Genomic DNA, 27,786 nt, shown 5'->3' on the forward strand with positions numbered 1-27,786 from the left:
AAATGCTCTACATACATACACACTTTCCTTATCCTCAACGTCAGCGCGCTTCACTTAAATTCACTTGATTGCATTATTATGCGCGTAGCTTAAAAATACCAAGGCACATTCTATGCCATGCCATGCTGTGCCGTGCTCAGGCCATTCCGTCGAAAAACCGCCGCCACATTGTTTCATGCTGCATGCCATTGTTGCTGCTATTCTATCAGTTAGTTGCGAAGTAGAAATGCTTTTCAAAAGCGACTTTACTGGTGTACAGGCATGTATGAATGCATGTGTGTGTGTGTGAGCATGTATATGTGTCCATGTATGATGTGTGTGCACGTGCAAAATATTCCCACCACTTCGGTTTAGTCGCTGCTACAAGCAGTTTCTCGATTTTCTTTCCTTGCCTCGCCGTTTGATTGCATGTCATTGCTTCGTATTTCGAGTTCCATTCCTGTCATGCCACATTTGATGCGCTTTGCCACTCGATTTAATGCCTTACGCTGCCCGTCTCCTCCTTTCTCGTGTACCCACCGCTTTACTTCTTTTAAAGGAATCTGCTGTGGCACTCTGCCTCGGCATTCTGTTGTTTTTTTTTTCTTGTCTTACATTTTTCACTTTTATGCCCTGCTCCTGGGACTTCTTTAGCTTCTCTTGTGCTTAGCACTACTGTTTTTGTTGCTGTTGCTGCTGCTGCTGCTGCTGGTTTTATTATAATCGCTTTGTTGTTGGCATTGTATTGCCTGTTGTAAGCCAATTATCGTTTACTTGTTTATCAGATTTGTTGCACAACAGAGAATACTTGATGTTCTTTCACCATTCCACGTTCCCTCAATCGATTGTACTAAAATTGCATAGGAACATACGTACACACACACACACGCACACATATGCACATGCAAGTAAGGATATGTATACCTACATATGTGCGCTTATCTGCTGTGGCATCAGTGATTTTTTTATTTGCCTCTCCACACCCGCTTGGGTAATAACTGTGGAAACACCTGTAATTATATTTTTGCAACATCAGCAGCAGCCAAAGCGGGATGGAGGCTGATGGAGATGAGTTGAATGCGGCAAGGAGCGATGATGGCTAATTTTGAAAGGCTGCGACAGCGTTGCACATGGGATAGGAAAACGCGCGATAGTGAAGAACGGCTCAGCGATGATGTTGTTGAATTTAACGAGAATTGATTTCGACAGAATGATCACTTCAGCATTTACAATAAAAAATGCGTTGAGTGGAAAAATGAAATGCGCAGAGTCAGTGAATTAAAGTGTTAATGGTTTCACTCGCTGGCTTATGCCAAATACGGGGAAATATAAGTACGAACTGATGCTATTCCACTAACTTTGGGTCCTGTAGTACTTCAATGAATACCTACATACATAGCAGCATACACAGAAATGATTTGAAAAGCCTGAATCCCGCTGACCAAATCACAAATCACACATCTTGACTCGGTTCGAATGTTTGTCTAATGGAAGCGACGCCGGCAAAATTCAAACTTAGGCCCAAATTTCATATTATTACGCATTTTCTAGCTTCTAATTTTTTTTTAGTACATATTTTTTTATTGGGTATGGGAATAAGTTTCCGCCCTCGGCAAAGAGGTGTCACTGCTGATATTATTTCTGTGTTCACCTGGTGATTTGAAACTGTATGTGGGGCATTCGTTTGAAGCGTGAAGATCCTTTTTTATCTGACGTCAAAAATGTCTACGTTCGTCCCGAAAAAACAGTATTTGCGGGAAGTCATACTTCATTATTACCTTTTAAAGAAAAGTGCAGCTGAAACGTGTCGTATATTGATCAATATTTACAGTAATCACGCTCCATCAAATAAAACTTGTAAAGAGTGGTTTCGACGCTCCAAAGTGGCAATTTCGACGTGAGTGATAAAGATCGTCAAGGGGCAACGAAAAAATTTGAAGATACTCAACTATTTACAACAATTATTGGGTGAAGACGCATGATGTGATGATATGTAAAGGGTGGTTAAATTTCAAGGGCCGATGTTGAATGTGAACCACACCTAAACGTCAACGACACCGTTGGACTTCTTTCTTTGCGGTTATTTGAAAGAAAAGATGTACGTCGATAAGCCAGCAACAATTCAAGAGCTAAAGGATAAGATAATCGGCGCATTAACGGCATAGAACCTCGATTATGCCTCAGCGTCATCGAAAATTTGGACCATCGGATGGAGGTGTGCCGCCGAGACCGCGACGGCCATTTGGCCAATATTTTCTTTTATGCGTAATTGAGCTATACCAGTATTATCATAATGAAGAGATATGACAATAATTTCTTAAAAAAATTGTTCTTTATTATAAATATATATAATATAACCACCCTTTATAAAGAGTTGGATGTTGACAGATTAACCATCGGTAAACGTTTGCACGCGTTGGGAATGGCCCAGAAAGCAGGTAACTGGGTGCCACAGCAATTGAAGGAGTGCATATAAAGAAACGTTTGGTGACGTGTTAGATGCTTCTTGAGCCGCAGAAAAGAAGAGGTTTGTGCATTGCACCGTCACTGGCAACGAAAAATGGATCTATTATGATAACTCTAAGCGTCGAAAATGTTCGAGTCTGCCAGGTGAACCAGGTCCATCGACTGCGAAAAAAATATTCATGCTTCAAAGGCTATGTTATGCATCTGGTGGGATCAGAAGGATGTCATCTATTATGAAGTCTTGAAGCAATCATAAACCATCACTGACGATCGTTATCGACTGCAGCTAATGCGTTTGAATCGAGCTCTCAAAGAAAGCGGCTAGAATGGGATGGTAGACATGATAAACTGATTTTGCTGCATGACAACGCCAGGTCACATGTTGCCAAATCGGTCCAGAAATATTTAGAGGGACTGAATTAGGAAATTTTGCCCCAGTCAGCCCTTATTGGAGAGCGGTTCACTTCTTACGAGAGTATCGCAAACTGGCTCAATGAATGGGTCAAGTCAAAAAACTCGTATGCTGCCTGACAGATGGAATAAAGTTGTAGCTTCTAATGGCTATAGGCTCCACTCACTTTCAAAAATTCTCCACATACTTCATATAATATCACTATTTATTATTAACATTGCAATTACTATTTTCCTACTTGTGTTCTGAAGAATTGAAGAACTTTTGTTTAGTCCAGGAAATTATGGGCCTTCTTTCATTTAAGCCTTGTCCTCCAATCGCTTAGGTCAGACAGTACAGCACAGTTAGACAATAGCTTCGCTCTTGATATGCTGTTGAAGTCTATCTCTGTATGACTTGGCATACTTTTGTATTGTGACGACGCCTGATTCGATGCCAAGATCGCATTCAAAGACGTAAAGCGAATACAATTTTTGAATCTGCATAATATTACAGGAACTTGAGCAACACCAAAGTTGTATTCCATATGTCCATACAGGTTTCAGAATTTGCTTTGTTGTATGTATATTTGCTTGTATGTTGATTTGTTGAATATTGATAACTTGGACCTTTGGTCTATGAGCCAGTAGAGACTTCTACTATAGGTATATTTGATTTCAAACACTTCTCTTTTGTTTTAATGTGTACGTTTCATTTAAACTTAGCATGTAGACTCATACGGTATTTGGACGCCATTTAGATGCAATGGAAGATATCTTACTTTAAGGGGACCCAGTGGTTTAGAAATTTCAAAAATCGATTTTTGTTTTTTCGATATTTCGAAAGTGTCGTGTTTTCATGCGGAAATTCCCCATATTATAGCTTCTACAGCCAATTAACTATGTAGAGAGAGCGGTTCGCGCGCTCCTCCACCTCAAACTTTAAATTCATTTATCTCGAAACGACTTTTTTCGGCCTGGTGTTGTCAAAAAGAAAAACAAAAAACTATTCAACCAAATTTTCTGAAACTAGGATCATATTATTATTTTAATTATTTCGTATTTTTTTCATTATAGAACTGAAAAAACCCCGATTTTTAGAGTGTGAAATTCAAAACCGCGCCATTTGGTGAATTTTTTTTTTATTATAGTACAAGTTTCAGGTCCCTTCCCATCAGTAATAGCTGAAATTTTGGAAGATGCTCTGGCTACACTCAATAGATGGTGCTAGGGCTATCTTTCCCAGCAGGCAAGATTGGAAAGAGGGGAGAATCGGTACGGATACCTCTGTTTTCACTGACGGATCCAAAATGGAGTCTGGAGTGAAAGCAGGGGTTTAAATCTAAATCAGCCAGCATTTTGGTATCCTTTAAACTGCCGAAAACAAGCAGCGTTTTTCAAGCAGAGGTCTTCGCGATCCTGCAGGCATGCAAAATGCTTCGGGATCGCTGTTGGGAGGGAGACATTAATATTTTTTCCGATAGTCAAGCTGCGATCAAGGCCCTGTCGTCACCATATTGCAGCTCTTTTCTGGTGAACTCCTGTAAGGAGAAACTCAAATATCTCGAAATAATGTTGCATTATTATCTGGAAAATTACTGAATAAACTAACGCATATACACATTTCCAAAATTAATTAATTAAAACAGCTACGACAAGTAAGCTTCCCCATTACATGTTTTGTTGTATTTGTCATATTTATTGTATTTTGTAGAATTTCTAGTTTGCTCGCTTGATAGGTTCAGGGTCTATATATATGTATGTATGCAGTATCAATATTATCTAAAACTAAGTAAATATTTGGACACGTGAAAAAACACGATTTTCATTTTCATTCATTGTTCTTCACAGGTTGTTGCTCTTTGATAACGAAAATAAAATATTCAACGTTTACGTAAACAAAAATGTTTATTTATAATATCAGAAACGACGACAATAGTGAAGGTCAGCTTGCCAACGCATAACCATTTCATTACAGCGAGATCAATTGAACATTTGGAACTCGAGCCGAGCCATCGATTCGGCAAAATGCACCAAACAGGGCACTTTTCGCCAAGCCGTCAAAGCGTGAATACCAACAATACAGTTACCAACATTGACATAGACTGACCATTTTAGTAAAAGTACACGCTAATGGCCTCCCGACGCATTACTTAACGGCACGGATCCGGGATGGGCAACCGTTCGGAAAAGAGGTGGTTTTAGTTAGTGCTAAAGTCCCACACCGACGGCCAACTGGCCAAGTAGACTTTTAACGCTTTCCTCCTATTAGAAAAAAAGGTGATGGTGATGATTCGGCCAATTAGTAGAGTCAGCCTAATTCCTTACTCACACAGCCTATGTGTGCAGAAGTGAGCCTCTGAACGCTGAAGAGTGGGCGAAATGCTCCAAGCACACTTTTTTTCTATACACAGTTTTTGTTAGTAAATTTGTATAATTTATAAATAATTATATAAATAGATTAGTGATTTTTTATGGCCGGAACTGGATGGTATTGATCTGGACAATGTTTATTTTCAACAAGACGGCGCTACGTGACACACAAGCAACGAAACCATTGATCTTTTACGGGAAAAGTTTCCGGACCATGTTATCTCTCGAAGAGGTGATCACAATTGGACACCGAGATCTTGTGATTTTACACCTTCTGACTTTTTTCTTTGGGGCCACGTAAAAGAGAAGATCTACGCCCACAGTAACATCCAACAGGGACGATTCAAAAACTCCAAGATGGAATTCGTGAGGCTATCGAGAACATAGGGCAACCACTTTGCAATTCGGTTATGGAAAATATCATGAAATGGATATTGTCCTGTAAGCGTGGTCGTGGTGGTCATTTACCTGATGTTATTTTCCACTACTAACGGCATACCTTCCTCTTTATAATGGAATAAACATCCAATTATTTATATTAAAGAATATCATTTTTCTTTGAATATCAAAATAACACCTCTAATTGGAAAACTCTTTATAAGTATACGGGTTTTGTTTTTTTAAGATTTACTTTCTAGCGCGAAGTTTCGCTAACTTTCTCAGCACACTCAAGGGTGAATATATAATATATTAAATAAAATTCGATTTACAGCGGAACCTCCCTTGAGCGGGCACTGACTGTCAGTCAGCTTTGGTCCTGCTAAGAAGAGCGTCCACACGAGAGAGTGTAACTTCTTCTGACACATAAGATTTGGTATAGAAAAACATGTCCGAAAGAGGTAAGTATTCAGCTAATAGAGGTGTCTGTTAGGAGAGATTATACTGTATATGAAATTTAACATTTGCTCATCAGTACAGCGGCACCTGGACTGCACATTTCCTCTACTGAGTGAATGTCAAAACTTTGTTATGTTAACGCTTTTCGCTATTCAAAAAAAAAAAAAGAAAGAAATTCCTTAAAAACTCTATGACTTTTGCTTGTAAAATTATGCTCTTCTCACCATTCTAGGAAGCAACAAACAATATTTTTTAGCAACATCCTGCAAACAGTGCATGCAATAAGTAAACTGACCTTAGCAAAATAATATACATAAAATAAGCAAAATAAATAATAATTCACAACAAAATATGAGCCATAAGTTAGTGTAAAAGAGTATAGCGGATATGAAAACAACAATAAAAGCAACAACAATGTGCGAGCTGCTATAATTTTAATAGCCTCATAATTTTAATAAAGCCGTAATTTTGGAAATAAATATAGAAATAAGACAGAAAATTTTCGAAAATAAATGGCTAGGAAGATATTTATATATACATACATACATACATACATACACATGAATTTGCTTACACATGCATATACACACATACACACATTCAAAATCACTGCTATTCACTTTCACGAGTGGCTGCTGCGTTGGTTTGTTTAATTTATTGATGAAAAGGAGCTAAAAAAATAATTATAAGTCAACAGAAATGCACTCGACGAGAGGAAATGGACAAGAATTATGGTGCGAAATTTCCGGTACTCCAACTGACCGAAATTTTTTCTTGAAAAAATGGGCTATTATTTATTGAAGTTTTTATCAAGCTTTGCGGTTAGAGGCTACAGCTGTTGGCGCATGCCCAAGAGGTTGCAATAGACAGTTATGGTCAAAATAATAAGAACACGATATTTTAGGCAGTGTAGATTACTTTTCTGCTGCTTGTTTTAATACTAATTTTAAAGCTTGAAACTACGATGGTGCCTAGCTGGAGGAGCTGCAATGTTTTTGCTATCTGGGCAGTATCATCTCGGTGTGAGGTGGCTCGAGCGAAAGCATAAAAAAAAACAAAAAAACACTAGCACCATTTGCACAAGATTAGGAGTAAATATCTCAGTCGTATGCGCCCAGAAGAAAGGCGCATATGCTCAGCGCAAGCCAATGCCATCCTAAGTTACTTGAGAGAGCTGGATTTGGATGAGGTTCTGTGATGAGTAGAGGCCATAAGATACCGCGGGGTCCAAGTGCATACTTCACTTTCGTTCATTCATACATTCATTGTACAATATTTATACGAATTTGATAAATTTTGACCAAAATTTCAAACTTTTTAATCAGAGTTACAAAACAAACTGTGTACGCTGTTTAGTAGCTCATTAAATTTTAGAATAATAAAAAACAAATTTGAAGTGACTCATAGTTTTCGTTGATTTTTGATAATTTTTTTCGTCTGCACATATATTTTTCTAAAAAGTTAATGAAAATTAAAAAAGAAAAAAAGTTCTAAATTGTTCTGATCAGTATTCGTGATTGTGTTTGGCTAGAAGATTTTTAGATTTTAGGATTTTGCATTTATAAAAATTCAATAAATTTTCATCAAAAGTACAAACTTTTTTATCACGGTTTTAGAAAAAAAATCTGGGTATGCAGTTCTGTAGCTCATTAAATTTTAGCGTAATGAAGTTCAAGTTTGAAGTTACTCAAAATTCTTGTTGATTTTTAGTAAATATTTTCCCTGTCCGTGATGCCCATTGTCTCCATATAACGAATGCTAAAATTTTTTGCAGATATATTTAAAAAAAAAAAATGAAGAAGAAAAAATTGTCGATATTGGTCAAATTTATTGTTGTTATTATTATTATTTATTATTTTTATTTATTATTAATATTATAAAACAGTATATAATTATTATTTTCTATGGTTCCAGGGAGCAACAGAGGTTCGCTAAAAATGTATTCCATTCAGATCTGTTCTGCGCCAGTCTCTTAGTTTCATTGCAGATTAAATTTATGACGTTCGTTTCCAAATGGCACGATCGTCTTCAATTGTTTGATGGCTTATCTCGTCTACGATTGCCTTGGGGATTCCACTCAATAGCGTCCCCTGTAATGTCATCACATTGCCTACGAAGTACATGGCCAATACAACCCTATTTTTCCCCGCAAACCTCAAGGAGTATTGACTTTCCTCATGTATTCTCCCCAGATCACGGTTCAAGTTTGTATTTGGCCAGATGACTTTCAGGATTTTGCTTTTATAAAATTTATTTATTTTTTATTTATTTTTATCGTTATTATTTCCTATAATTCCAAGCAAAGGAGCATCAGGAGCACAGGGCCGCCCATTTTCTTCTGCAAATCTCAAGGAGTATTTGGGTTTGCTGAGTTGTTTTCCACTGATCAGCATTCGAGATTGTTGCTGGGCAGCAGATTTTCAGGATTTTGCAAAGTCATCGATTAGTTAAAATTTGCAGTTTGCTTATATTGGCCGCCGTTACATTCCATTAGAATTAAATGTCACTAGAATTAAAGATCCTCAGCTTTGTGCGTGGCGAAGTGTGTGATGCTTTCCAAATGTTGCTAGAGCTTTCCTAATGCGGGTTTTGTTGTTTTCGCTCGAACCACTTGACACCGAAAGCGACCTGACTGCCTAGATAGTAAGTAAGTATTGTAGTTTCTTCAGCTGGGCACCATCGTTCAGTAACCGACGCATATTTTGTGTCCAAGCACGCATCACTTTGGTTTTGGAGTTGCAACTCGTCTTTCAAAATATTATTTCTATGCATTTACTACTTTGACCATGAGTGTAGAAGTATGTATATATTCACAACTACTGTACACGTATGTATGTATGTATGTATTTATTTTGATTACCACGCGCTTCCACCTATTTTTACGTATCTTTCGCAGCAGGTGATCTTCGATTGTGTAAGCTTTTTTTGTAATTCAATGTAAATATTTTCCTTTAATTTCGATAGAATTTTAAATTGGCGCCAATACAGCTGCAAATGACGTACTACGTATTTCACCCGAAAACCAGCGGCAGGTCACCCTGTCTATCAACGAATGCACAACCGGCACTCACTTGTAAATGCGCATATTTGTGCATTCATATTTACATGCCTGAATAAAGTTGCCTAGATGAGCTTGCATGGCTATACACATACATAAATGCATACCAAAAACATATTTATATGTATGCATGTGTGTGTGTGTATGCATATGAAGCAGCCGGCGCCTTCGGTTAGCCAAATCAATAACTCGCAAATAATAGTTTCCACTGGATTCGCGCTATCATTTTGTTTGCATTGGTATTTGTGCATGGCACACACACACACACATACATGCAAACATACATAAGTACAATAACTACATATGAATGTTTGCTCTGTGCATTGTTTGTTTATTTCATATCCGCTTGTTTGTTTGGTCTGTTGTCATGGTTTATAACTTGTTTTTGTTTGTTTTTTAGTGAAGTACAAGACTAGCAAGAACAACAACACTACTTACAATAGCAACAAAAACCAACCGCTGCAGAAATAAGCCATTAACAATAATAACAAAAGTAACAAAGCCAGTGATAGACATATTTATTCGTTTGTAGAAATGTTGCAAAAGAAAGAAAAATAAACAAGGAAAAAAAATCAGTGAAAATTCTGCCAGAAAAATATGAGCGCCAACAATATTTTGCATATTTCAGCAGAATTTTCAAAACTCGTGCACTCATGCAAATATGCATTCATACGTATGTAGTTTAGTCTGTATAAATATTGTGGTATTGTTTTTGATAAAAAAAATACACTCGTGTGTCTACATACATACATACATACATACATATACCACATAACAGATCACAGTCACAGATATTAAGCACATTTGACATTCCACGAATCACAGTGAATCTGTCACGTTGACTTCACAAATCAGTACTCTTGATTTACAAGAAGGGCTGTAAACATGCAAGCACTACAGGGGCTTTCAAGTCAGAGTTTTTTCTTAAATTCAACGAATTTCAATGAATGAATTCATAAAACACTTTTTTAGAATGAGAATTAATTGTATGTTTATTGGCATAGATAGTAGAGGCATATAACCTTATACAATATAAGTACAACAAAAACAAAAAACTTAATAATAGCAAAATTTCAGCAAGGGATTTTGGTAAAGTGGACAAAAAATAGACACGCGAAAGTTTTCGACTGAATTTTTATTGTTTTTTTTTTTTTTTTTGGATTTCAAATTTCCCCCTTCATTCTTATGGTAAACCGGCATACGATACCACTTGAGTAGACAATGGATTTTGGCATGGTGGAAAAATAACAAAATCCCGACACAGATTTTGACAGAGTAAAAACAAAACGTCATTTTAACGGCCATTTCAAGGTTTACATCCGCATTTTGTTTTAGGTGGAATTGAAGCTTGCACCCTTGACATGGAAAACCACGGGCTTGCTACATTTAAGACATACAGTGTACGACAAAACTAAAGCACAAAGTCCCTCTTGAACTCTTTAAGTTAAAAAAAGACAACAAATGGTTATATCCTTCAATTGTTTTTTCTTAATCTGATAATAACAAATATATATGATACAAAAATACAATATTCCAGTTTCTTAACGGAAAAATAGTACTGTTATGTGCAAAAACAAAGCAAGTGCAAAAACTTGCTGCGACAAAACTAAAGCACAACTCCCTCTTTCTATCCATAGCTGGCAGTGAGTTATTAATGAGAACGTTAGGATTTAAAATATTATACCTCAAGCATAAGCAAAGCATTATCAGTGTTATTGCGAGATTTTAGCGGCATTTACTACATTTTCGAGCTAAAGAAATAAAAAAAACATTTAAAATGGCCCGAAACAAGTATAATACGGTATTACGTGAAAAAATTATAGATGGATTTAATGGCGGTGAATCGGTTATCAATATTTCTCGAAAATTCAAGATTCATCACAGTGTAATTTCCCGCACAATAAGTCGTTTTTGGTCATCCGGCTCCTTTGAAACCAAACATTCAGGTGGTAGGCCCCGAAAAACAACTACTCGTGAGGATAAATTAATTATCCGAAAGGTCCAGAAAGACCCCTTTATATCGACGAAGTCTCTGAGAAGTGAATTATCATTGCCCGTTAGCCTTAGAACCATTCAGGGAAGAACTGTCGAAGGCGGCTTCAGAACGTATAAAAGTGCTAAAAAACCTTTCATTTCAATAAAGAATCAGAGAGCACGATTCGAATTCGCGAAGGCGCATATTAACTGGACCATCAGCAAGTGGCGAACCGTCCTTTTCTCTGATGAATCCAAGTTTAACATCAAAAATTCTGATGGACTGAAGCTTGTACGCAGACCTAAAGGGCACCGTTTAAACCCATGCTACTGTAAAGCATGGTGAAGGCAGAGTAATGGTGTGAGGATGTTTTTCCGGCAATGGAGTGGGTCCAATTCATAGAATTAATGGCATAATGGACAGATTTGTGTACAAAGACATTCTCCAGACCATTATGCTGCCCCACGCTGAGGAGGAAATGCCACTGAGTTGGATATACCAGCAGGACAATGATCCGAAGCATACCGCTAAATGTGTCCAAGAATGATTTGTTGCCAATAAAATTAAGGTATTGCAGTGGCCTGCACAATCACCCGATATCAACCCCATAGAGAATCTATGGGAGATTGTAGATCGGAAAATAGAACGCGAAAACTGCAAAAACAAGGACTCCTGTTTGTTCAGGTAGAACGAGCTTGGGAAAACATTTCCATAGATGTTTTAAATAATTTGATTGAGTCGATGCCACGAAGATGTGCAGCGGTATTGAAAAACAAGGGCTTCGCTACGAAATATTAGAAGAACCAACTTTTCTTTACAAGTATATACCAATGTGCTTTAGTTTTGTCGCGGCGTATTTAATACTACTTTTATGTTTGAATTAATATTTAAGTTTAGAATGAAGTTTATTGTATAATTTTTTTTTTTTTACACCACAACCAATGTACCCTCTTCTAAATACAATAAAAAGGTTTGCCATTACTATTTGTTGGAAAGTTTATATTCTGGTTGTGGTGGTATGGGCAGTTTCGTGCTTTAGTTTTGTCGTACACTGTACATACATATATCTTCAGCAGTTGTGCCTGGAAAATCACCGAAAATATTTTTGTGGAGCTCTTTAACTCTCTAACTCATCAATGGGAGGGGAGTTTTTCTTTTTTGCAGAAGAGTGCCACAAGTACGGATAATCGAGTTATATAACGGTTTGGAATGTATCATAAAAATATTCGTAAATAAGGCAAAATGGAAAAAGTTTAGAAGTTTAAAAGGCTTAAATTACTAGTGACTAACAGGAAGCTTACGAGGGTTACTACTGCCACGTGTCGAGATTATGTTTAGGTAGTAGCATCTCTTGGAAGAACGACACCAAGTGTTGCAATCAAATGGCGAAAGAACTGACCGTAGCATCCGCCGCATACTGAAAAATTATCTCAAAGTCAAGTCTTACAAGATCCAAAAGGCGCATGATCTCACACCAAAGCAGCAACAAGTCAGACTTGGGAGAGCGAAGACCGCCGAAAGCGGTAAATCTCCGAACATTCAGTTTTCTGGCAAGAAAATTTTTTGAACTGAGCAATTCGTAAACTCCCAAAACGATAGAGTTTATTTGAACGACCGTTCATACGAGAATTTGAGTCACCGATTGGCCTTTAGAAGGCTGCATCAACCACAGGTAATGGTCTTGGCCGCTGTAACCGCAGATGGGCGCCCTCCACTCAATTTTATCGAGCCTGGCGTCAGGGTAAATGGGAAATTTTATCGGAAAAGTATTCTGGAGGTTGCTTTGAAGCCGTGGAGAGACAAACATTTCGGTGGCAAAACATGGACGTTTCAACAGGACTCGGCACCGTCTCACAAAGCTCGAGTGAACCAAAAATGGCTAAAAACAACGTTCCGAGCTTCATAATGTCCACACAATGGTTCTCAAATTCACCTGACGCGAATCCGATGGTATATTCTCTTTGGGCCATTTCGGAGAGCAAGGCCTGAACTAAAAAGATTCACAAGTCTCGAGGCGTTGGAAGCCATTGTCCGCGAGTGGGCCAAAATACCTGCAAGTCACATTCGGGCAGCTTGCGATTCGTTTTGGACCATTTCAAGGCCATAGTCAAGGCAAAAGATGGTCATATCGAGCAAAAGTAAATTGATTCCTTTTTTTGTATTTTATTTTCACACATTGTTTACTTTGAATTCAATGAAAGTAATTTTACCAAAATAAACTTATAACCTTTTTAATTGGTTACACTTTGAGTGCCGGACCCTGTAAGTTCATACAATATATCTTAAGAAACTGCAATAAATTTAAAAAACTAAAATAACAAGAAAATTGCACTGAAATTAATCCAATTAATAATTTCAAGACAACTTAAAAACATGCAAAACAACAACATAAAAACATGTGCAAAATCAAACGACATTTAATTAACAAATGAAACGAAATTCACTAAAAGAAATATAAAACCGTCGATGCAAAACAAAAATTATTCAGCACAATTTAAAAAACAAGAAGCTACCATAATAACGGTATAGACAAGTACAGTTTTAAGTCAAAATGGAGTTTGGTCTCCCGCCCGGTGGAATACCCTGCCGCTTTGTGGATTTTCATGCCGCCATTTAAATGAAAGTTAAAAGGAAAAAAAGAATTTTGTCAACATTGGAGCGAACGCGACTCTTTTGATTTTAAACTTATTTTATAAAACGACGCTTTGGGGGATTGAGTAAAAACTAATCGACAATTATTCATGGGCCAAAACGCCACTAGAAAAGGCTAGTGTGCTCGCCAGATACTTCAAAAATATATTCGCAAATCAAAAGGACGCTCAAAATTATAACCTGACTGGTACATCCGACACAGCCAACAAACCAATCAAGAGAGTAACTCCGAACGGAATTCGACGCAAAATCAAGGCCATAAACAACAAAAAATCGCTTGGATATGACAAAATCAATGGACAAATATTAAAAGAACTACATGACTATGGAATAATATACTTAAGAAACATCTTTAACTCATCCATTAGACTAAAATATCTTCTCTTTCCATGGAAAGTTCCAGAAATAATAGCATTACTTAAACCAAATAAAGTCGCCAGTAAACCATAAACCTCGTACCAATTATTTCAAAACTATTTGAATACTTGATCCATGATCGTTCAAGCGAAGAACATAATTCCCTCCCACCAGTTTTGATTCTGACACAAACATTCGACCATTCAACAAGTGCTTCGAGTAACTAACAAAATCGTAAGTGAAATTGACAACTGTGTCGCAACTTATCTCGACGTAGCGAAGGCTTTTGACAGCGTATGGCACCCAGGACTACAATCAAGTTAAAACAAATATTCCCACTTGACCACTATCTATTACTGCGAAGTTACCTAAGCGACTGGTACGTCTATGTTAAACATCAGAACGAATGCTCGGAGGTATTAAAAATGGATGCCGGAGTACCACAAGGCAGCGTACTGGGGACCGTTGTTGTATATAATTGTAGACATTCCCTATCCAAATGACGTATTTCGCCGACGACACAGTACGAGTATTAATTACGCCTGATAGGAATATAAATGTCGCTCCATCGAAGTTACAAAATCTAATTGACAAAATGTTGAATTGGTTCGCAAATTGGGGAATTCAAATAAACGCAGACAAAACGGTTCAAGTATTGGTATTGGTATTGGTATTGGTATTGATATTGATATTGGTATTGGTATTGGTATTGGTATTGGTATTGGTATTGGTATTGGTATTGGTATTGGTATTGGTATTGGTATTGGTATTGATATTGGTATTGGTATTGGTATTGGTATTGGTATTGGTATTGGTATTGGTATTGGTATTGGTATTGGTATTGGTATTGGTATTGGTATTGGTATTGGTATTGGTATTGGTATTGGTATTGGTATTGGTATTGGTATTGGTATTCGTATTGGAATGGGTATTGGTATTAAATCAATCGCAAACACGACCATCGTACGCTAACAATTAATAACACAGTCATCACTTAAAACGCAAAAGCTAAATACCTGCGCATAATCATTGACGCCAAACTGACCTGGAAGGACCATATAATCCAAAAAACGAACGAAGCGAAAAACAGATTCAGACTGTATTGGCTACTCAACAAGGACTCAAAGCTGTCAGTATACAACAAAGTACTAATATATAAGACCATGATAATACGCATCTGGCGATACGGCATAGAACTATGGGGGAATGCAAGCAAATCAAATATACAAATAACTCAACGTCTTCAATCAAAAACCTTAAGGACTATCGTAAATGCATCCTGGTATATAACAAATAAGACCGCGATCTAAAAAATGATCCCATAAAAGATTTTATCCAGAAATACAGAACGAAACAAGCAAAAAAATAAAATGAATAAATAATAGGCGATTATTGACCTCTTATTTCATACTTTTTTTCATATTTCATATTTTTAAGTCCAAAGAATGGCCGCCCTAGCCGAATGGGTTTGTGCGTGACTACCATTCGAAATTCAGAGAGAACGTAGGTTCGAATATCGGTGAAACACCAAAATGAAGGAGAAGTTTTTCTAATAGCGGTCGCCCCTCGGCAAGCAATGGCAAGCCGCCGAGTATATTCCTCCCATGAAAAAGCTCCTCATAAAAAAAAAAACTGCCGTTCGGAGTCACTTTGAAACTGTAGGTCCCTCCATTTGAGGAACAACATCAAGATGCACGCCACAAATAGGAGGAGGAGCTCGGCCAAGCACCCAAAAACGGTGTACGCGCCAACACAAAAAAAAAAGCAAAAGAATGCAAACAAATATACTTGCAAATTACAAAAATGTGTTTCATTTAAAAGCTATTAAGGAAAACATCAACCTGAAATAAAAACACACACCCTGTATTGACATACATAATTATTTTTAAATATGCATAACATCAAAACTCACTGAGTTATTGTATGTATTTTATTATTAGACATTTTTGTATTCTTTATCATCTTTTTTTGTTTTTTTTTTTAACCGTTTTTTTGTTTTTAATTTTTCAATTCAGTTGCGTGTCATTCGCTCCTTTCAATACTCTTCCGAAACAATTGCCTACTCGCTTTCGGGATTGAGAACAATTAAACTTAATCAAACGATTTATATACCGTTGTATAATGCACTAATTAATCTCAATACATATTTTTTGTTTATTGTTTGCTTTTAAGCGCATTAACTTTCTTAAAAGCTTGTTACCATTTACGAATTTTTATTTACTCAATGAACTCGCCGCCGTCACTGTAGCCAACAGGCACCAGTTACCAACAACCAACAAGCAACAACCAAAAGCAACCAACAACAAGAACAGCAACCACTTTACAAATCAAACTTGCTAAAATCGCATCTCGCAAATGTGCTAATTTCTCGGCAAGCACCGAAAAATCACCAAAATTGGCGCTCGTAATTTACGTGAAATATTCAAAAAACAAAAAAAAAAGAAATAAGAAAAAAAAAAAAATTTCAAAAAAAATAATGTATTTTACAATGAATCAACACTGAAAAAAGTTGCAACAAGTCGCATTTTCGAACGAAAATTAAGCGAAACAATGGAAAATATGTCAACAGCCAGCCATAATAGAAATAGCAGAAATATCGCAAATACTCGAAACTAGTCAGTGAAACGAAAACACAAACAAAGGCAAAAATAAAAACAGTAATAACATAAAATTGGCGCTGAGATGAGTCAAAGCCAAAAATGTCAACAACCAAATAACGAAACAAGTCTTTACTAAATACTCGTCTAAAATATTTATATATAGAAAAATCGTAGAATTGGTAGTAAAAACAATTTGTAGAAAAATGCGAACAAACAACAAACTTTTGAAGTGTACGTTTCGCAGAGAGCGCAGGGGGAAAAGAGCAGCGGCATTGCTATTGTGTTGGGGGTAAAACGAGATTTTAATGAAAGTTCAAGTTAATGTTTCCATTCAGATGGCTTAAATGGAAAAGAGCGGTGGTGGGTGCTTTAGCAAATATCGAATAAGCCACTCTATTTAATACAGATTTGTTGTAGGTAAATAATAATTTTTATTAAAGTGGCTTTTAATGGAGACATAACAATTTTGTAATTAAATGAAACATAGAATATCTGCAAAATTGCGCTAAAATTTGTTCCGGATGTAGCAGATGTGTTTAATTTGAGTATAGAATTCGATCTCACTTACCCGACGATCATTTAGTCACAAACGATGATCACTTTTGTAGCAAACGACTATTGGGAGTAAATTTTCCGTCAGAACTCTTTCAAACAGAGCAGGTGGAACATTGGCTATTTGGCGTTCGATAATGAAATTGAACTCCCCTTGTTGTTATTGTAGCAGGTCCCATTAACCCATAGTGCGGTGTATATGTAGAGGGTTTGATTGAAAAGTAATAACCTTTATTTTTTTTTTAAGCAGTTTTATTAAACCTTTTGGATTATACAACTAATATTCTTTAAAATAAGACCCTTGAGCGTCAATACACCGCTGGTAGCGGTATTTCTACTGCAGGAAACATTTTTTAAACTCATCCGCCGGAATCGCGTTCAATTCGGCTGTCACAGATTTTTGGATCGTCTCGATGGAGTCGAAACGCCTCACCTTCAGCTTTCTTTTCAGGCGCGGGAACAAGAAGGAGTCCGGAGGGGACAGGTCTGGGCAGTAGGGAGGGTGGGAAAGCACCGGAACCCCCATCTTGGCCAATGCAGAGGTGCAGAGGAAGGCGGTGAGCGCCGGCGCATTGTCGTGATGAAGGGTCCAATTGTTGACGAAGTCGGGCCGAACCCGGGCGACGCGGTTTTTCAGCCGAAGGAGCACTTCTTTGTAAAATGCCGCGTTTACAGTGCTTTCTGGAGGTACAAACTCCTTGTGGGCGATGCCTCCAAAGTCGAAAAAAGATAATCAGCTGCATTTTCGCCACTGAAAAGTCCTAACACACTTTTAAAACAGCTTTCACGCGCGAAGCGATGTTGACTGCACCGCTGTTGCCAGCGAACTGGGACAGATTTCTAGTGGAAGGGGAAGGTCCAGCGATCATTTTCCCTCACCAGCCGATTCGGTTGATCGCTTGGCAGACGCTCCGCGCGGGAAGGCTCATTACTTTTCAATCAAACCTTGTATATATTAGCCGTGGTTCCTTGGTGCAAAAAACAGGTTAGGTTGCGTTAGGTTAACGTCCCCATAGACTTATTGGTCCTTAGTGATACCAGATGGTTACCAGACCTTTACGTTGCCTTGCAGTAGACAATTACTAGATAACATCTGCGTCTTTTGCGAATCTAAGTAAACTCTGAAGCTCTAACCCCGAGAGGAATTCGAACGTTACATATTCTAGAGCTCCTAAGCATTTCAATCTGGTTTTAGCTTACGCAGTGCAAGAATATAGAAGGTGTTCTAGCGTTTTCTTTTCTTCCAGTTCATTGCAAAATCTGTAGCTATCGTCGTTTGCAATTCCTATCTTGTATGCGTGTGCCGCTAGTACCACAAACAGATTATAATTTGATTAATTTCAAGCTAGACATTTTATTTGTCTCCACAACTAGCCTGTTTTCTCCACTTCTGTATCCATCTGTCGCCTCCACATATTGGCTGGTCGCCCGCGTCTGTGACTCTCTTGGGGGTTCCAATCCAACGCAGCTCGTGTGATGTCATGCAGTGGTTTACGAAGTGTTTATGATAAAGGCAACGGACAGTATGAGGATCTTTGTGAGGTATCTTTCTCCCGATGAACCCAAGTTTTTCAGCACCAACATGTTAATCCCGTCGGGGCCAGTGGCTTTTTTTCTCACTGGTTGGTTGCATAGGCTTGGGATATGGCTCAACGACTTCTGTAGATGCAGCAACTTATCTCCAGAAACACCACTACACTTGCTTCTCGAACGAGATGTATTTATTTTTAAAGTCATTAAAAGGATATGACATTTTTTTTCGTTATTTGTGTGTCAAATTGGTTTCTATTATTTCCTCTAAAATACACTATTCAAATAGCATCTAAAACAAAGCTAATAGGTACGTATTTGCGAATGAGAAGAATGAAACTCAATTTAACAGGTTTACCGTTAAATTAGTCACAAGCTACTGCAATATTAACAAACCCATCAACATTGACGTCAATTGCAGCTGCGTCTTCAATTACAAATTCCACAAACTCACTGCCATACAAACACAAATATGGTACGTGTTTATGTAGGTGCCTATCGACCACTCGAGCGTAAAAGTGGATACTGGAAATACAGGAAAGTCATCCCAATCCACACTGGCCTCCTCAGCTGACTGCTTAGGCAGCTTGGCAGCTGTTTGTGCTGTCCAATTGGCCACCTGTTTAAGCTGCCAGACACATCAAACTGCCTTTCAAATGCCTAGCCAGCATCTATGCAGCTGGTTAGTGCCATTTAGGCGGCTTTATGACTTTCCAACGGCCTGCTGGCTTGCTTGGAATGTTTACGTGCTTTGCTTAGTGGTTTTACATTTTCATTTAGTGCAAATATTTTTTACATTGTAGCTCATTGGTCAACTATGAGTAATCCCAGAAATGCTTTAGTTTATTTTATTTTCGCGTTCAAATTGACTCATTTGCTCGCATAAGTAGGTCATTAAATTTTATGAAAAAATTCAACTGAAAAATGTGAAAGCTAAACTATTATTTCCATTTACACAACTGCCAAGCGGAATACGGACATATTTATGGATATGCGAAAATACAATTTTACGTGAATAAATGAGGGTAGCTGTAATATACCTATAAAAACATTTCTTTGGAATTGAAAACTCAACTTCAAATTTTTGTACTCATTTCAATTTCATCAGACCCTCGGACTGCACCTTGTGCATCCTTTTAATTTTCCGACACCAACGGACTTAATAGCGACAAGGTGATTTCTGCCTTTTGCGATCTGAATACCGAAGCGAGGCGTGTGGGTATGGAGGCAAAAACGAAATATCTTCTGTCAGCACAAAAGAAATCAACGCATTCGCGCCTAAACAACTCTATCACTTTTGGAAGTTATAAATTTGGAAAAGTAGAGGACTTCGACTACTTGGAAACCAGCAGCAACAACGATAACCTAAGCCTTTTGCCAAAAAGTGCTACTTTGGGTTAAGTAGGCAACTGAGTGGCAAAGTGCTCTCTCTATGAACAAAAATGATACTTTATGGCGCAGAGGTTTGGACAATAAAAACGCCTGATCAGGGCGCGCTTTTAGAGTGTGCGAGAGAAGGATTCTGGGGAGCATTTATGCATCTTTACACGAGATGAAGATGGCGAGTATCAAAGGATAGGCAATAAAGGGCTGGGACACAAGACAGCGAATTAAGATTCAGCGGTTCCGCTGACTAGGTTATGTTATACGAATGGACAAGAACGCTTCGACTCTGAAAGTATTCCTTGCGATCCCCGAAGGTGGTAGTAGAGGAAGTAGAACACCCTCACTGCGTTGGGAGCACCAAGTAGAGTAGGACTTGGCTTCACTTGGCATTTCTAATTGACGTCGGTTAGCACGTGAAAGAAGATACTACATCATGAGCCTGCAATCCAAGGCTTTAAGGCTTGAATTAAAAAAAACTTTAACATGCGTACAAAAAGCTAATCGAAAACTCTGGTTCCTAACAAAGAATTTAAGCAAACCTTAGTTTTAGGTTCGAAAAAGTTCACATTTTTGAAAAACATTACTAGAAATTCAGAACCATATTTCAACAGTTCTCACGAGTGCCGGCTCTGAGCTTTCGCTGTATCTGCCTTCCATAATTTTTTTTATGTTTCACGCTGTTAAGATAACAACAAAAACCTCATGTAAATATAATCAGGTATAAAAGTCGGCTGGCAGCAGCGCAAGCACTCCTGATCCCAAGTTGGAGGCTATCTTCCCTTACGGAATTTACAGGAGTCGTTGGTTTTAATAAATTCTATGCTTTGAAATTGTAGGCCGTGCGTTAGTTTACTTCTAAAAGGTGGTTAAATTTCAAGGGCCGATATTGAATGTGAACCACACCTAAACGTCAACGATACCCTTGGACTTCTTTCTTTGGGGTTATTTGAAAGAAAAGGTATACGTTGATAAGCCAGCAACAATTCAAGAGCTAAACGATGAGATAATTCGGCACATTAACGGTATAGAACCTCAATTATGCCTCAGCGTCATCGAAAATTTGGACCATCGGATGGAGGTGTGCCGCCGAGGCCGTGGTGGCCATTTGGCCGATATTTTGTTGCATACGTAATTGAGCTGTACCAATATTATCATAATAAAGAGAAATGACAATAATTTCCTAAAAAAATTGTACTTTATTCAAAATCCACACCGGCCCTTTAAACTTAACCATCCTTTATTAGAGAAAGTGCATGGCAGCGGTCTAATCTGGGGTTTAGTTTTATGGGCTACTCTTAAGACATTGGCATAGCCATCCATCCTATCAACCAACCAGAAGAATTATAATATTTTGATGTTTGTACTTCGACTAAAGATACTTTTTGCCCTCTACTTATCAAATTTACCTCATCCAAGACTAGTTCGATCAATAAGGTCAGGATTTAGCTGGGTTGAGCTGAGCGTATGCGCCTTTCTTCTAATCGGACCAGGCCGAGATGTCTACACTTTATTCTCGCTGAACATTTTGAAACCTTTTTTAAAATCTCCTGTACGAAGATCCTTTTTAAAAGGTTATATTAAATTTTAGCAAGCTACCTGGAAGCTCAAGTCGTTAACTATAATAGAAATATGTTAAATTTACATCCAAAATCGAGAAAGCCAGACCCAACGGAGGGTTAAAACAAAAAACAAAAAAGAACAAAAAAAAAAAAAACAGATAGTCAAAATTGGTCGAATTATTGATGTGCTATCATTTTCTCGCAATGTGTATCTTTTAGTCAAAACAAAAAAGGAATAGATTTTTAATATATGTGTAAAATTAATTTTCGCCTCTTTAACAGAGCCTTACGAGAAATGCAAATTTATTTCGAATTAATTTTTTTATTGTTCGATGGATAAATATTAAGCTGCATGAGAGTGTCAAAGCTATTAAAAACACAAAAAAACCTTAGGTTTCTAAATTCAAGTCATTCTTTGTATGCATCCAATCACACCAATCCCTCGCACTTACTTTCTGTGTCAGTGTAATTTTCTTGTCACATTACCCGTTTGACACAAATGTGAATAAAAGTAAAATTCCCCTCAATAGCACAAATGTACCTACACACTCAAACACACTATTCACTCTCAACGCATGAAATAGCCGGCATCATCGAAATATTCTCTCACATCCATTTGAAATCGCAGCCAGCGCATCCAATATGCTCAATGGAGACGAATTTGTCAAAAGAGCGCCAATAAACATATTTCATCATGCATTGAACGGAAATTGAAGTGTATTTTGGTTGTGCGTTGAATATTTGCCCAATATTGTATTGACTTTAATGCCAGAGAGATGTTTCAACCGGAAATGTAAGTGCCAAAAATGCAGAAAGTTGCAGAAAAATGCCATTAAGTGGTTAGAGCTGGAGTTTAACAAGAAATCAGCGGGGACAATTTGAGATGTTTTTTATGAAAATTCTCCATGTAAAAAATGATTAACTTTTTAAGTTTAATTTTCAATAAGAACATACATAGTTTATGCTTTAACAAAAGCCGTATGTCTAAGTCAATATTAAATACTTTGTACCAAATTCAGAAAAATTTTAAAGTTGTCATAGGCATTTCCAACTTTTTAATGGGAAAGTTTAAAAACCTTTGGGAATGCAGTTCTACAGCCCAATGCACTTTTATATAACAAAGTGAAAGTTTGAAGTACCACAAAAATTGCGATGATTTTGGAAATATTTTTTGCTTACGTTGTTGAGTTGTTCCTTCATATAAAAAATGGTTGAACTAACTATAAGTCTAAATAATCGAGATTCTTATAAAAATTCTGATTAAAAAGGTAAGTTTTAATGTAAATTTGATGAATTATTCTCTGAGGGAGAGAATTTGGGGGACTGCCAGTAAATCAAACCTACAAATCATTCAGAGAAGTCAATCTAAGTTGCTAAGGACAATAACAAACGCAAATTGGTACATAAATATGACGATATTCACCGCGTCCTCGGCATAGACACTGTCACTGAAGCAGCAGTAAGCACATCTTGCGACTATTAGAGCAAAAAAAAAAAAACAAAAAAACAAAAAAAAAAAATGACTTTTGTCAAAGAATGAACTATTATTGCAAATTAATTGAATGGAAAATAAATAAATTTCAAAATTTTATGGAAAAGTGTGCGTGGGTTTTTTCGACGGCTGTACATATACATATGTATGTATATAGAGTGTAATAGATACCAAAAATGATATGTTAAACCTTTTCAAAATAAATTAGTTGATTAAAAGAACAACTGCTAACCACTATTGCCGCTATTTAGTCAATGCGCAGCCAGAGTTAACTAGTACCCTTGGTCATCGTACAGATCCATAAGTAAAAACACACTCAGCTGGTACTTAAAAAATACCAATTTCATAGAAAATCGTATCAAAAAGTATAAAAAATGTTCCACAAATTTGGATATTTTTCAACAAAAAAGCAATGTTATAGAGCTAAGAAATAAGTATATTAAAAATATTTGTTATTCTAAATCTTCTAAGTGAAAAATATTATTTGGTGTTTTTTTTGTTTTTGTTGTCGATAATATGATATATTCGCAGCGGTAGGCTAATCACCTAGCCTGCCAGAAAGCAAAATAGATTAACGATACCAACTCAAAACTGAGTCTTGTCGAGGCCCTGCTCCTGCTCCTGAGTGGAGTGAACAAGGAAAAAATAAAAAATTATATTCGCATCGCAACCCTCCAATACGCTCAAGCAAAAAGACTAGGCACTCACACCATCACGCACTTAGGTGCTTGTCAAAAAATAGGAAGAAGAAGAGTGTTTTACTTGTAATTTTGTACAACGCCCTTAGTGAACTAACAGCCTCTCGCTGTATTATTCACGTACTCTAATCCCCTCCAATTTATAGCACCAGCAACAAAAACAAAAAAAAAAAGCATTGCTGCTCTTTCAGCGAATTTGAATAGTCTCTTCGCCTGAGTCTAATATTGCCGAATGCTGGGCTGGGCGAATGGCACACTCGCTTACTTTCACTTTGTAGCCCACTCTGTGGATTTGATAAATCCTGCAGGAATACGGAAGCTTTGCAGATATCGCCTCTCTTTTAACTTACATATTTATATATACATATATAATGCATGCGTATACCCTTTTTGGGTGTTTGTTCCAATTTCTCCTCCTATTTGTGATGTGCGTTTTGATGTTTTCCACAAATGGATGGATCTTCAATTTTATGCCGCCTTCGAGCAGCACATGGTTTTTTATGAGAAGGTTTTTCATAGTAGAAATACACTCAGAGGTATGCCATTGCCTGCCAAGGAGCGACCACTATTAGAAAAACAAAACCGTTTCTGTTATTTGACACTTCAAGCTCGGGTTTTCGCTTACGTTAATTACGATAAGTACACAATTTAGCGCTTTTTTCGGTTTATTTCGACGATGAAGTGAAAGTAGTAGAGATAAGTGGGCACAAAAGTCTATGAAGTCGAAGTGCAAACCTACAATAAAGCTAATCTAGGCACGAAGACGGAACTTCGGGACACAGAGAAATCTTTAAGTTGCTATCTGAGCAGTATCCACTGTTTTGGCATTAAAAGACAACCTGATACACACAGTTTCATTTGGAAGGAAATTTGATGTCATATTTTCAATGGAGTAATCCAGAATGCATGCAGGGAGGTTTGACGGTTTCTTTACCGATGGGTCCAAGAATGAAATAGGGTCTGGAGCCGGACACGGCTAGTAATAAGTATCACTATGCTATGGGGGAAATGGCAACTGTTTTCCAAACGGAAGTTTTTGCCATCCTAAAAGTAGCCGAATGGATAATCGAGAGGAGATGGAGCGGGAAACAGATTGGAGTTTTCAGTCACAGTCAGGCTGCACTAAAGGCCCTGGAGAACGCGAAGCAAACTTCAAAGATTGTTCAAGAATGTAAAAAGAAGCTTAATTCTGTCGCAAGACAAAACAGACTTGTACTTATATGGGTTCCGGGACACTCCGGTGTTCAAGGAAACGAAATTGCCGACGAAGTGGCCAACCGTGGATCAGCGGTGCCTCCACAGGGGCCAGAGCCAATAATCGGAATCAGTTCCGCAGGAATCATGAATTGGATCAGCGATTATGTAGGCAATCTACATAAAGAGCGATGGTCCGGTCTAGAACGCTGCAGAACTGCAAAGTGTTTTGTGACAAGTCCGAACAGAAAACTGTCAAACTTTCTAATAAAAATTAGAGGAAAAGATATTCGGTTGATGGTCGGCATCATTACAGGACACAACCCATGGGGTCAGCATATGACCTCTATTGGAGTCATTGAGGACCCAATGTGCCTGTCATGCTTCGAGGAGGCGGAAAGCACTGAGCATGGCTACGAGTTTTGGGTTCCGATGTCATGGGAATGAGTAATATTCGTTCTCTAAAACTGGAGGATAATTACAGATTTGTCAAAGAATCTGGAAAATTCTCACAGAACTTACTATCTCTATCTTTGTCTCTATTCTTTTCCATCTCTTTCTCTGATACTTTTCTCCTTCCCTACTTGACTATCTACCCCCTTTTCACAGTTTTAAATGCAATGGGCTTTTTAGCCTGAGTGTTGTAGGAGCCACCAAATCTCCTGGTGCTCCTTGCCTCGACCTTTTCAAATTTCAATTTTCATTTCAAGCCAATCTAAGAATAATGCAATTTTCGTATTTATACTTTTTTTTTGGCTGAGTTAAATATTATTTCCCTATTTAGAGTTCATTCGAAAGCGGTTTTGTTCGTACATCAAAAATGTTAGAATATTGCACGCGTGACCAGCGATTATCTTTTAAATTGATAATTATAGCTTACTAATGGTAATTAAAATTGATTACTTAAGTATTGTTTTCAACAGAAATATTTCAAACGGGCTGCTGGTTCCCTGCTTAGGTCCCCCTAGACACATAAGTGGGCTCGCTCAAGTGCCCCACCTGCTTACTAAACTTAAAATGTTACAGTTTACTGTTGCAATACCGTAGGGGATATTACTTTATATATTTTTGGTTAATATTTTAGTTTTGAAATTTCATATTTATACAAAATTTACGCAGAAATTCTAAATTTATTTAACCACGCGTTACGGTAATTTGACGAGCAAACTCAAATATGAATGTTTACGCTATTTCCGGGCGTTCGCAGTTTTATTATTATTTTGTGTGCAAATATTTTTGCTAGCTGACATTGAAGTAAAATATGATATACATTTCAGCTATTTATTTTGTTTTAATTTTGTTTAAGCTGCATGCAGTTATATCTCGGCCTTTTCGCAGCTGTGTGACACAAAACCTCATTCAGAAACTGCGGCTGCAAAGCAATGGCATTACAACAAATTCCTGCCTTTAGTAAATTCATACTCATTTACTCATACTTCTGCCATACATATAGATACATATATTGTGTATGCATGTATGCTTGTACGGCTGTGTGTAATTGCAAGTATAATTTCGGTATTCAGGTGAAAAATTCCAACCGCCACAGCATCAGCGCACTCAACGCAATTCTACGAAATGCAACCAATTTACGTTTCGTTTGTTTGTTTATTTATTGTTATGTGCGTGTGTGTGTGCGTGTTTGGGTATAATTTCATGATGATTTAATCATCCGAGAAAACCTCAATGACGCAAAAAGCTGTCATTCACACATCTGATGATACGCATTTCTTGAAAACCAATATCGGTCCATTGGCCGCTTGTCTGTCTTCAAGTCCAATAACTTAAACGGAAATACAAAAATTCATGGTAAATTTCCTCAAATCTGGGTATTCCCACTGCGTTAATCGCATTTTTGTGGTCAGTAAATTTTATGTCGCCAATACAGATTGAAAATTTTTGGGTTTTACGAATGTACTTAGTAAATTATATCAAATGAAGTGGCACATACATACATATTAGTGTATGGGAATGTCCGTTTCGTTTGATTAAAGGCAATAATTTTTATGGAAGAAAATGGTTATTAAAGTAACGGTATTTGATTTAGTAATACAAAGGTTTCGGATAACTCAAGTGAAGACTGTGAAATGGTGAAATGGTTGAAGTGCCAGTCTGGCACTGCTCAAGTGGCACTAAAGCGCCGTTTTGATAAAGCGTATACTGTACTTTGCTCGAAAATATTATCAATGCATCAAAATGTTATTCCATCTAACGGTTTTTCACAGCAGTAAAACTTCAGCAGTTGTAATATTGCTCGAGATTTTTTGGCTTACTTGAATAGAGGTGCGCAGTTTGCTTACATTATTTTCGCATTGAAGCTGTGAAAAGGGATCGTGTTTTTAAGCATTCATTGTGTTTGGGAAGCATAACGGTTTAACAGATCGCGAAAACTGACAAATCGATATCTTGACTTCAGAGACTTTCAAAGCGCCAAATTGCCAAAGAAGATTGGTCGAAGTCCAAATGTTGTGGATCTTTACATTAAACAAGGTATCTTCTATGGTAGGAACTACAAAAGCAGAACTGCGTTGGCGTTAAAACCACAGAAAGCCCGAATAATCCTAAGGATTGCATAGAATTTCGCCTTTTCGACAGTAAAAGTTAAAGAAATGGCAAATGTTGCACCCAGCAATTCCACCGTTTGAAGGGCTATTCTAAAAGCGCTACATCTGAAGCATTAAAAAATACAAA

This window comes from Anastrepha ludens, chromosome 5 (assembly GCF_028408465.1).
Source record: "Anastrepha ludens isolate Willacy chromosome 5, idAnaLude1.1, whole genome shotgun sequence".
Classification (NCBI taxonomy): Eukaryota; Metazoa; Arthropoda; class Insecta; order Diptera; family Tephritidae; genus Anastrepha; species Anastrepha ludens.